Source organism: Pinus tabuliformis, chromosome 2_2 (assembly GCF_031772625.1).
Source record: "Pinus tabuliformis cultivar Carrire ecotype Pingquan chromosome 2_2, CPIR1, whole genome shotgun sequence".
In the NCBI taxonomy this organism is placed as follows: domain Eukaryota; kingdom Viridiplantae; phylum Streptophyta; class Pinopsida; order Pinales; family Pinaceae; genus Pinus; species Pinus tabuliformis.
In genome coordinates this window covers 926,818,335-926,829,892 of record NC_142300.1, presented here as the reverse complement: position 1 = coordinate 926,829,892, position 11,558 = coordinate 926,818,335, and the positions used below count along the sequence as shown (strand labels likewise).

At 36.4% G+C, this 11,558-nt stretch overlaps 1 pseudogene; it reads right to left on the bottom strand.

The window, feature by feature from the left end:
• Window positions 1-9,386: 9,386 nt before the first annotated feature.
• On the bottom strand, window positions 9,387-10,452 carry LOC149196128 (protein GAMETE EXPRESSED 1-like; annotated as a pseudogene).
• Window positions 10,453-11,558: the final 1,106 nt, after the last annotated feature.

Genomic DNA, 11,558 nt, shown 5'->3' with positions numbered 1-11,558 from the left:
TTGATCAAAGAGGAAATATCGCATCAACGGATTACACTATCAGGCCTTAAAAACTTGAAGAAAACCCTGAAAATAAAGCTATCGGAGGCTTAAACGATGGGTGAACAAGGGTCGTCGGATCCAGCCGATCAACGGTCTAGATTCGATTAGCATATCGCATCAGCGGTGGTCGATGGGTCTAATCGGAGGCATAGTGCGATGGACCGGGGCGATGCGATGGAGCGATCGCCGAAATCGACGGATCGCCATCGTCGAACACCCTGGAAGTGGCCATGTTATATATATATATATATATATATATATATCTGTGTGTGTGTGTGTGTGTGTATGTATGTATGTATGCGATGGTCTGACTGCGATCGCCGATATCGGTGGATCAATGCCAGCAATACCAAAGGGGAAGCCAAAGGGCCATTGCGATATGCGATGCGGTAGCCGGACCCGACAAGGCTCTAGGCGATAATGGATATGTTTTGAAATTCGTAAAATGCCATTTTTCTATGTATTTAGTGTATTTCGCTTATTAAGTGAAATACAAAGGGGAAGCGCTATGCGATATAAACCGGACTCGAAAGGGTTCCGAAATGGAAATGGATAACATTTGAAATCCGCCAATGCCATTTTATATGCATTTTCGCATGTTTTAATGCATTGAAAAATACAAAGGGACAGAGCCTTGCGACATGCGATAGTGACCTATGGGCAGACCCGATAGGAAAATAAAGTGCGATTTTGAATAGTTAAAGTCCAGGAAGAACAGTGCTTTGCGGACTGTTTTCCATGTATTGCAGTGTTCTCTATGTAAAATACAAAACGACTGATTTTAATGGATTTAAAGTGCCAATTTCCCAAGCCGTTTTTATTCAAAACATCATTATTCCCCGCCTAGGTAAATGATGAAAACACAGACAGGGAGGTGAACGAACGGACAAAGGGACAAAGAGCCCGATTTCCTGAGAACCACAGGGCCAGAGAGGAATAGTGAGAGGCATGGCCAGAGGAAGGCGTTTTGGGGAACCAAAGAGGCTTTGGTAACCATCCACGAAAGGGGAAGCGTTATTCTTGGTGGACTCGAGGAGTTCGAGCCATCTCAGGGGATAAATCCCCTTGTTGAAGAGTCAACGAGGGGGGAGCTCAAAAACAATAATGATTCGAAAGAACCCGAGGAAGAAAGAGCCCGAGAGAAAAAGAGCAGAGGGACAGAGAGCTGAGAGCCAAAGATCCTTAATCCCAAGAGGGACAGAGAGCCACAATCCCACAGAGAAGCGGGAGGTGGAGCGAAAGAGGCCTAGAGACCAACAGAGAGCCTGAGAGCTAGGGAGTCAGGGCCGGTCTGAATTTGAGCATACTGTTAGCTTCAACAGTTGAGGAAAACAATTCTGAGGGAGTCATAGAAGCTAGAAGTTCAAAGGAGCTTAGAGCACTGATTGAAAGAATTAGTCTAGAGAAGCCGAGATTTGTTTTGCAGCTAAAGGACAGCCAGGGGCAAGATGGTGTTATGAGCCCATTGGTTCATTTGTAAACCATATGGAGTTGAGTCACAGACTTGTAAAAGAATTCAGCCATAATCCCAAAGAGTCTAATCGAGTTGATTAGAGCTCAAGGAGACGTAGCCCAAGATATCAGGGTGAACTCCATATTAATTTGTTGTCTTATGTGTATTGTTTTACTGCTGCCTTATTCATTGTTATATGCATTTGTGTATATGTTCAAGCACATTTAATTATCAGCATACATAGCAGACTTTAAAGCACATCACAACCAACAATAAAAACAAGCATATGCCTATACTTTAAATCATTTCTTAATTATGCATTGGTTAATCATTAAAGACTTGGGAATATTCAAGTTTTGGAAATGGGAGAGGTTCTTGTAAGCTAGACAAGAAGCCTAAGAGCCCCATTTTCAGATCAATGACTGATATGGTGTTTATCAAGAATACCAAGGATCCCACAAGATATACATAAGAAAAATTGCAGCGTTTCCAACTCATCAGACCTTTAAGTGCAGGAAATAGTGCAACATGGCTAGGTCTTTCATCTTGAATTTAAAGGTAAACTCCCTCTTACATTGATAAATGAGAGGGTCATCAATCAAACATCATCAATAGTTGCATCTTTACAATCAGAATGGCTTGTTCATAACTCCCTCTGAATATAGGGAAAGTGATAATGCCAAAGCATAATCACTGAGCCATCTGTAACCTGACCCTTTTCCTTAGCTCCATGTGACAAAGTCATCAACCATAATTTGATGCCATGGCATGTCTTTGTCAACAAACATTGGGAAAGAAGAGTCATCGGGATATACTACCAGGTGTTCTGAAGCCTTTCTTGATGAGCTTCTTATGAGAGAGACTTTCCATAAGGCACCTGCAACAACGAACTTCTAAGAAGCTTACCTCAGAACAAAAAGAAATCTTTGTAGAATCATCGTGGTCCTTCTTCAACCAAAATGAAGAAATAGCTGCACATTATCCTCCTTTGCTAGATGACAATGACCAATGAATTAAATTACCCAGTCCATGATATCCGGGCATCCATATTCATAAGTTTGTCTTTCATAAGATCTTGGGTTAATGCATCAAGGAGCTCAATAACATAATCAAGATGTCAAGATCAGGGTCCTCACAATTCCATATACTTATCATGCTTTTCAAGACATAGGATATGATTTGTTTTCATGTTGATAAGCGCTGTTATAAGGAATATCTCCAAAAGTGCCATGCACTTTTTCTCCTAGCTGCTAGACTTCCAAGATACTCAAAGGTAGCAATATAAAGGTGTTGCATAAACTTCCATTCCTCCAGATACTAGATAAAGATGTAAATGTTTGCATCCATACACCATCATTGCTCCTTCGATTATTGCTACAATTCACTACATCAAATACCACCATCATTTCTTTAAATGATTATTTTCATTTCTCCTCCATTCCTCTTGCACTTCTCTGTTTAAAAATATTTTGTTGATTGCTTCACTCATCAAGTTCTTATAGACATTAAAGTCAAAGATATTGTCTTATTGATTATTGTCATGAACACTCTCAGTGGAGCCTCTAGTGTCTCTAAACTTAAAGGCTCTAGTCTAGAATTATATATTAATCAAAATCATTTGAAACAACTTGCCTACTCTTCTCTGTTATATATGCGTTAATGATAATTACACCTCAAGTGTAATGATCCTTTTTGTACTCGAAGTATATTCCTATCAACAATACAACACAAGGATTAGGCTGGTTGATGCTTTTATGTATCCCTTCAAGTTGATGGCCTTGATCTACAAACCACTTATTCAATACCATGCCAACAAACTCTAGAAGATCTCTGTGCTAGCGAAACAATGTGATCTTCAGAACTTGCATACAGCGTGTATTCTTCAGTTAGACCCACAGGTGGACTATCATGAAAAATTTAGGATTACTGTCATACAAATGGTTACTATCACAATGGTGATGTGTCAAATTGATAGTCTTAAGAAATTTCTGTAGGGCAATGATGAATTTGCTCTTCCCTTACTACTATGAAAGGATGCATGTCCTGTTGTAGTAACACTGCAAATATTGATGAAGTCCTTTCAGCTATAATATTGCAAATATCCTTTAAGTCTCTTTACTATAAAGGCCGTATCAAGGATACATATATAGTCATTGAGATGAGCCTTCAATTTTTCCTTCTACCAAAAGTGCACTATATCTTTCTTTAGGAATTGCTTATTCAAGTTTTGAGAGAATGACTTCAACATGTCTCTTACTTTTCTGTAGGCAGATAATCACTTTCCACGATGATTCTCAATAAAAAATTCTGCAATGAAGGCCGAGCTTGGAGAATGCCTTTCAGTGGCTTGAACCTTCAAGCTCTTTTTTGAATTTGTGCCCTAAACTCTTTGCTACCCAGACAATACAGAAGAATTGTCACAAATCCTTCACAACTGCATAAGAATGATGTCATATATAGTCTTGCGTTGAACCTACAGAAGATGAGACTTAGCTTAAGAGACCTGTAACAATCCTTCAAGACCTGTAGAATATTCTCAGATCCAAACCCATAGAGATTAGACACAAACTTCATTCTTCACCTTGCATAATAGTTTCCCATAAACAAGAGAATTATGTTGTGCCTTAGGTCTTTAGGTCTGCAAAATAAAAAAAACTTCGGTGTTCTGCAATTGATGCCCTAATTGGGGTTTTTCAATGAGACATCTTTCTTATGCCTCAAGGATGACCATATCCCAATTGGATTGCTTGATATTTTTAGTCTGGGATATACAAGATGATGTCCTCAAAATACTTCGGTTCTTTACCAACAAGAGAAAGGAACACACCTCAGAAAAATATAGGTCTGCAAAATATACAACTCCTTGGTCTAGAAGAAAAACAAAAGAAAACTTTTTGTTGTTATGTGTTAGCATCCCAGGACCGCAAATATTTAGAGATAATCGAATTCTCTATTTTGGACCATTCATTTTGATCAAAATGCTCTGAAATAGTGCACTTGGATCTTGACTTGAAATAGGAACTTGGTTCTAGGTATGCTACTATGAAACTAATCTTCTTTTCAGCCCTCTCTGAAACTCTGACAAACCATAGATCTGCAACCTCAACTGTGGCTATTTCCATACATATTCTTCAAGAGAAAGGAGCTCTAAATTAGACTTTGTGGAGGCTTGGTCTGGTACATGGTTTCTTTGATTTCTAATTCAAAACAACGAATTCATCCTTCTTTCCGTTTTTGATCAAGAAACTTCACTTAGTAATGCTTTCTCTTTCACTCTTGTTTGGGCTTGTCCTCACCTGAGCTCTGATACCATGCTGAGTTTAGGATGACATGTTCTTGCTAAAGATAGATACTGCAAATTCTATATTATCCCACTTGTTAGTCCATTTCACTTTCATTAGCACTAAATCATTATTACATTGATAGCAACTTAAGAAAGAACATATGATCGAATCAAAAGACAAGCCAAGACAAGAGAACATAATAATTGGCACAAGCTAGGGAAAAACCCCAAGATGGGGAAAACCCTTGATCAAATATTCTTATTATCAATATCAAATTTTTAGCAGAGAAAGAGAGAAAGAGAGTACAATCAATGTCAAGGTTGATTAGTCAATATGATGACTAGAACCACTGACCATGTGCCAAATATACAGCCCAGACAAGTTTGCAATTCTGTTTTCAAATAATAGTAGACAAGTTCTGCCCTAACCAGTAGATAATAGTATTCAAAGCTGAAACTCAATAGGTTCCAACTTCCAAAATGAGCTCGGTCCTGGTTTGCTTCAAGCGACTTCCTTTGCTGATTATAAAGAGGCCAAGACAGTCCCAAATTGAGCAGTGAAGCCTGGTCAAAGAGTTGACAAGTTCTGAGGTTGAAGATCTGTAGTTAGGGCTTGTATATTAGCCCAGATCTTGAGACACTTGTTGTGGTCCTTCCTTAGGCAAACCTAACCTAAGGTTCTGCGCTACAAACAACCTCCATCAAGGTTTCATGTCTATTTGTACTGTGGCCTGTTCTGCTCCTTAGAATAGCCTTTCGGCCCCCTATCCAAGACTCACAAATCCTGCGGCCCTCCTGAAATGATTACAAGAAGATTCATCCTTCAATAGAGGATAAATCTCACAAAAATTCTCTGCCCTCATCTACGGCTGCCATACTGCTTCAAGGTTGAACCTATGGAAGGAAGAACACACCGAAAACATACCCAATACTTTTCCTCCTAGCTCCTTCAAGCTGCAGCTACCTCAAAGATATATTAGAGCCCTTGAGTTGTGTCAAATGAGGTTGAAAGACACATATTTATATACAATTCAATGGGGTTGAAGAGACATGACTTTTGGGCTTATTGAGCCGACATATAGGTGAGGCCGACCTTGATGATTTTATATGATAGAAACATAAATTCAAAAACACACTTTTCCTTAACCAAATTCGATGAACTTTAGGTTGATTTTGGTCCTCTCGGAAAGATGAATTCAATGCCATAATTATCTTCTTCAAGAGACCTGCCCAAAGTGGAATTTGGCCCTAGTTTCCAATTTTAACAAAATTTCAACAGTTAAAATTGTGAAGAAGATGACCATTACTTTGGCTCCATGCAACATCAGTTGCAAGCAGATAAAGCCCTTCCATGATTCAAATCAATCCCTGAGATTCAATTAGAATACCCTTTATTACATATTCACATCCTACATGTTTAGCAAAACAGGCAAGTCTGTATTTGTCTAGTCTTTCTTTACTAGGCGTATATTTCAGTCAGCATGGCTAACATGCACACCATGTACTCGATTACATCCTGAAATTCAATGGCATTAAATCTACACAAATAAAACAAAATGAAAGACCTTGAACTTCTAACAACCACAATTTTGTTATATGGTGTACCATCAAGGTCCACAACCACTCATTTCATCAGGACTGGCAAGTCCCATACAATGGGAAAGCAAGAAGAAGTTGAAACTTTTATTTAATTAATCCATATAGGTCAACTGATAGAGGGTCACTAACAATGAGAGCCAAGGCATATATGCTCTCTTATATATCTTAGCAAGGGGTCATAACTTTATAGCTTTCTGTGAATATTAATTATTGTAACCAACACTATTACTAATATAACTACCACTACTTTTATCTGAGTTTTTAGTTGGGACTGTGAAGATGTTTTAATATAACTTGTTTCGAGTTAACATTTCATTCATCATCAAAGAAGTGAACTCTTCAAGCAAAATGTGTCAGATTAAATATTTTTACACATTTCATACCAAAACTCAATAGTGTTAACCTGAGAAAGCCTCCACTTGACTTCTACTTGATTATTACCAAGGTGCATCAACTATAACATGGCAGATCAAAACCATTTCTAGAGCATTTCTCATAATATTTTGCATTATTCTAGCATTTAACATCTGCTTGTTGAATGATTTGTTTGTGTGGATGCATGTTAGGATCTTTTGCAGGATGTTATTGTTATCACTATGGAAGTTCTTCAAAAATGAAATGCTTTTAGAAATGAGATTCCTTTGGTGCTTCCAATTCTAGAATGGTGGCATTTGACACATACATATTCTTTAAAATATCTTGGGCATGGAGCTTCAAATAGCTTATTGTCAAATCTCTACTTGACCTCAAGGAAGAAATTTTAGTACCATATAACTTTTTTTTTGCATGATAACAAACATCCTAACAAACTTTGCTTTCTTTAGAACTTATAAACTGTCTAGACACAAGCACCTTTTCAGGTTTGGCAATGAAGCAGGTGTGATGCCCCAAAGTTTCAATTTAAAATTGTTAGAATGATACCCATAGACAATAAAATAATACATTTATATCATAATGAATAACCAATTTTCTACCAATACCCTATCCATTCCCATTGTGAAAGGCAACTTCCACTTCCAAATCAAAGAATAGCATTCCATCCTCAGTCCACACTGGCACTAAAATCAGCGTTTATAACTTACAGGTCCATTGTATTCAATCACCAGATACATTCTCACACTAAAAAATAAAAACTTGAAGAAAAGTGACAATCTGAAATGAAAACTTCAATAAGTTAGATGCTTTATTACATTTTATGAGAAGAAAAGTGACAATCTGAAATCAAAACTTTAGTAAGTTAGATGCTTTATTACATTTTATGAGAAATAGTTCTTTGTAGTTAACCATTTTGTTTGGGATACAAATTCTTTAAATGGTGTTTCATGTAATTTATTTGAATTTTGTTGGATTGTGATCAAAGAAATTTATAATTTGTACCTTGGTTTTATAGTTTTTGGGATTCCTCTATAGAGATTTACATCAAATCTTTGTGGACCTCAATGCTCTTTTCAACATCTTAAGGTAATTTTCTTTGCTAAACCCTAGGATACACATTGATTTTTAGTTTTGCAAGACTTCATAAATGCCATTAGCTTTATGTGTGATCTAATTAGTTATATTTTTTGCATGTGCATGTTAAAGTGTACATCTAAACCAATTTAATCATTTTACTTAAAATTTTGTTCAGAATATTAACAAACCATAGTATGACACTTATAATCAATTATGCAAAAATTCCAAGCAAACGTAAATAATTATATAACATATCACTAAAAAGAGATAACAAGCATTTATGGAAGCCAAATGTACACAATGTTTATTAGCTTTTCATTGGCATTGAGAATGTAAAGTCTATTTCTATGATTATTGAGAAGTAGGGAACTTTTATAAGTGAATATTTATTCACCTAGTGGATGACTAACCCTCATGATCTATAACTTTTACCATTTTTGACCTATTAAGATATTTCAACAAAACACACTTCAAGGGCCCCTACAAGAAAAATGTCCTAGGATTTTTAGGTCAATTTCACATGATTTTCTTGAGGGAAGTAGAGCCAAGTTTATGATATATTTTTGGGATTTTTATGGTTCAAACAGACTGTGATATCGAGTAAAATTTTCTGGTAAATTATAGATTGCAAAATGAAACAAAATGGGGTAAAAGAGAGAAGAATTTTGGAATTTTTTATTTTTTTTTAAAAAAAGGGAAGAAGACTAGTGCCTTGATCTATTATGGGCACATTATATCTTGCCCCTATTCTAGTCAGCATATCAATTTGAAAATTTTAATAGATTTTGCAAGAATTCTTTTGTGGGGGAAATTAGGCATCAAGTCTTCCTATAGGGTTGACTTTATCTACCATAGGATTCACACAGAGGAAATGCCATTGTGAAACATATAGAACCTGAAATAGTATGTTGTATGCAATTCGATTTTGTGCCTTTGAGATGCTTCACATACAGTGGGTTGGCCAATCAATCTGCAACCTGTCAATCATGTGATGCCATTCTTCTGTATGTGTTGAGTCTGTCATGTTGTACCTTTTGTTTATATCATGCCTCTTAATGAATTAGCAAAGCATTTATTGTTAGGTTATAGGTTTTTCCGGAGAATTTACCAGTATTCATCTTCTAGAATGGTTGATGTTTTGAATCCTCAACTGGATTCATCCTTAGGATGAACACTAGTAAATTCTCCAAGAAACCTACAACCATATATTCCATCCCACAGGAATCTTAAACCTATCCTATATTGTTAATTAATCAAAATTATTGTGTTGTTTTGTGGTTCTAGTAATCAAAGAAATTGATGTGTTGTCTTTTGTGTTCCATTATTTGGATACGAGTCAAAAGTATTGAACTCCCAAGAAAAGTTTATCGTTCAATTTCATGAGTGTTAATGCATCAATGATGGTGATCCCATGGGGTTTTATATTCCTAATATACATGTATATTAACTTGGCAACATTGAAGTGCAAAATATTTAGCAAGAGTGCCTTTCAATATTTAGCACATTAAAAAAGTTTGTGTTGTCTTTTGGGTTCCATTGTTGCTGACGGTATACGAGTCAAAAATATTGAACTCCCAAGAGAGAAATAGTATATGAAAATGTTGTTCTTACATAAAATGTCTTTGAGGCAATCCAACCTTGTTGTGAAAGAGACTGCCTTTAAAATGGGCTATGATGAACTCAATGGCAAATGATATGCAAAGTACAAAGTATAGAACACATCTGACCTTATTGGTTTGCTTTCGTTTTATTAACATATAGAGCACACACATCATAATCAAGTAGAAGAAGATGGTATTAATAGCCCGAGATTCAAGAAGAATGGCATTTTGCAATGAAGATAACTTGTTCTGAGCCATGACCATAGTGGCTTTCTTTCACTCAAATTCTTCCTGAGTTGACAAAACCACAAAGGAGCTCTGTGCTAGGCAATTATGAGTTGGCTAAAGCTCCTCTTGGTAAGTAGTGAACTCAAGATAGCGCTGGCAAGAATTATCAACAAGTTGTTGTACTGATACTTGCTTTATTCAAATGCTTCAGCTTGAGTTTGTGTAATAGTATCAAGGCCTTGCAAAGCAAGACTTTGGTCATCCAGTAATAGTTTCTGTTGACCCAATGACAAAGTCACTGTGTTGCCAATGTCATCTGTTTTATTTTGAATATTGTCTAATTGAGATGATATAGTGCTAGCCACTTTATTGATTTGCTTTTATATCTGTGAAGTTAATTTTTGAAGGTACCCTATGTCTTGTCCTAATCCTACATAGAGATTTTGAAGATCAACCATACTAGTATCCACAGTCTTCTGCATATCAAACTATTGTTCTTGAAACTTAAATTGAATGCCAATTATCTGATGAGATTGCTCAAAAAAATGGAATTGCATTGATCTATAACATTTGTCATTTTATCTTGTACAACCTTTGAATTTGATCCAGTAGTTATGCTTGCAAATAAAAAGAGTCTAGGGAATTATGGTTTTCATTAGAGTGCTCCAACTGAGAATTTGGCTGCTGCTCTCTTTATCCAATTTGTTCACTAACTGATGAGCGGATGACTTCAACTCATTCACAAACCTTTATGTATCTTGCTTGAATGCATTGCTCTGCAAATGATGACACATACCTCTTGTACCTTGTATGCAATAATCTAATCTCTAGAACACTGATTTGTAGAATCTGATATTAGCAGAATAACAACAGTAAGTAGGGAGTACTCAACCTGATATGATAACCATAAGTAGAATAGAGATGAAATCTACTTCTTATTGACTTGGTTCTATAATTCTAACATACTTTAACAATAAGGTAAACAATGTAGGCAATTATATCATCGCTTCATCAACATTAGGATATATAAACCCTCAGTTCAAGTAGAGACAAATTCAGTTAATAAAAAAACCCAAGAATTTGTATTAAGTTTTATTTTGTTTCACTGTTGAGAAGATATTAATTTCATTTAATAGTTGCTCTACTCCATGACAACTCCCAAAATGGATCCCTTTAATAGCAACAAGGTGACCATCAGTAAGCCTCCCAGCATATATAGTCCCACAAGCACTATGTCCACACTTTGTTTTTGTAGTAGCAAAGATTTTAGTGGCCTTCTCCAACATCTTATAAGAGAATAGATCAAGTTTGAATTCTTCAAAGTGAATAGGTAGAAGGTTTGCAAGTTGGCTTCCTCCCTGGACTGTCTAATTCAAAAATTATATTATTTATGTTGTTTGCGTAAAGCAAGTGCAATAAGACTTGCTGCCACAAGTGTTGATGAAGCCACAAGCCCAGTCGAAAGGACTATTCTCTTTGTTGCATTGTGATCTCTTCGACAGTCCTTATCATATGACTTCTCACCATGTTTTTTGCATACTCTTACGTATCCAGTGCCTTGATAGAACTCATCTCCTTGATAGCCATCTTTAGAAGCACACTTCACATTGTTAGTTAGATCTACTGCATGTTGATAGACCACATTGGGGTCATAGTGAACATCATCAAAAAGTGCCCATAACACCTAATTCCCACTTAGCCCACACTTTGCATCCAAATGGGTCAATATGGGTGTGAGTATCCAACTAATGAAACTCTGGCACTGTAACTAGGAGAAGCGAGCAAAGTCATCATCTCCATGGTGCCATATTGTCTCATTCAGAAGGGGATAAAAAAATGTCCTAACAAACATGCACTACTCATTGCAACTCTGCATATAAGGAATATTGCACCTCAGCAA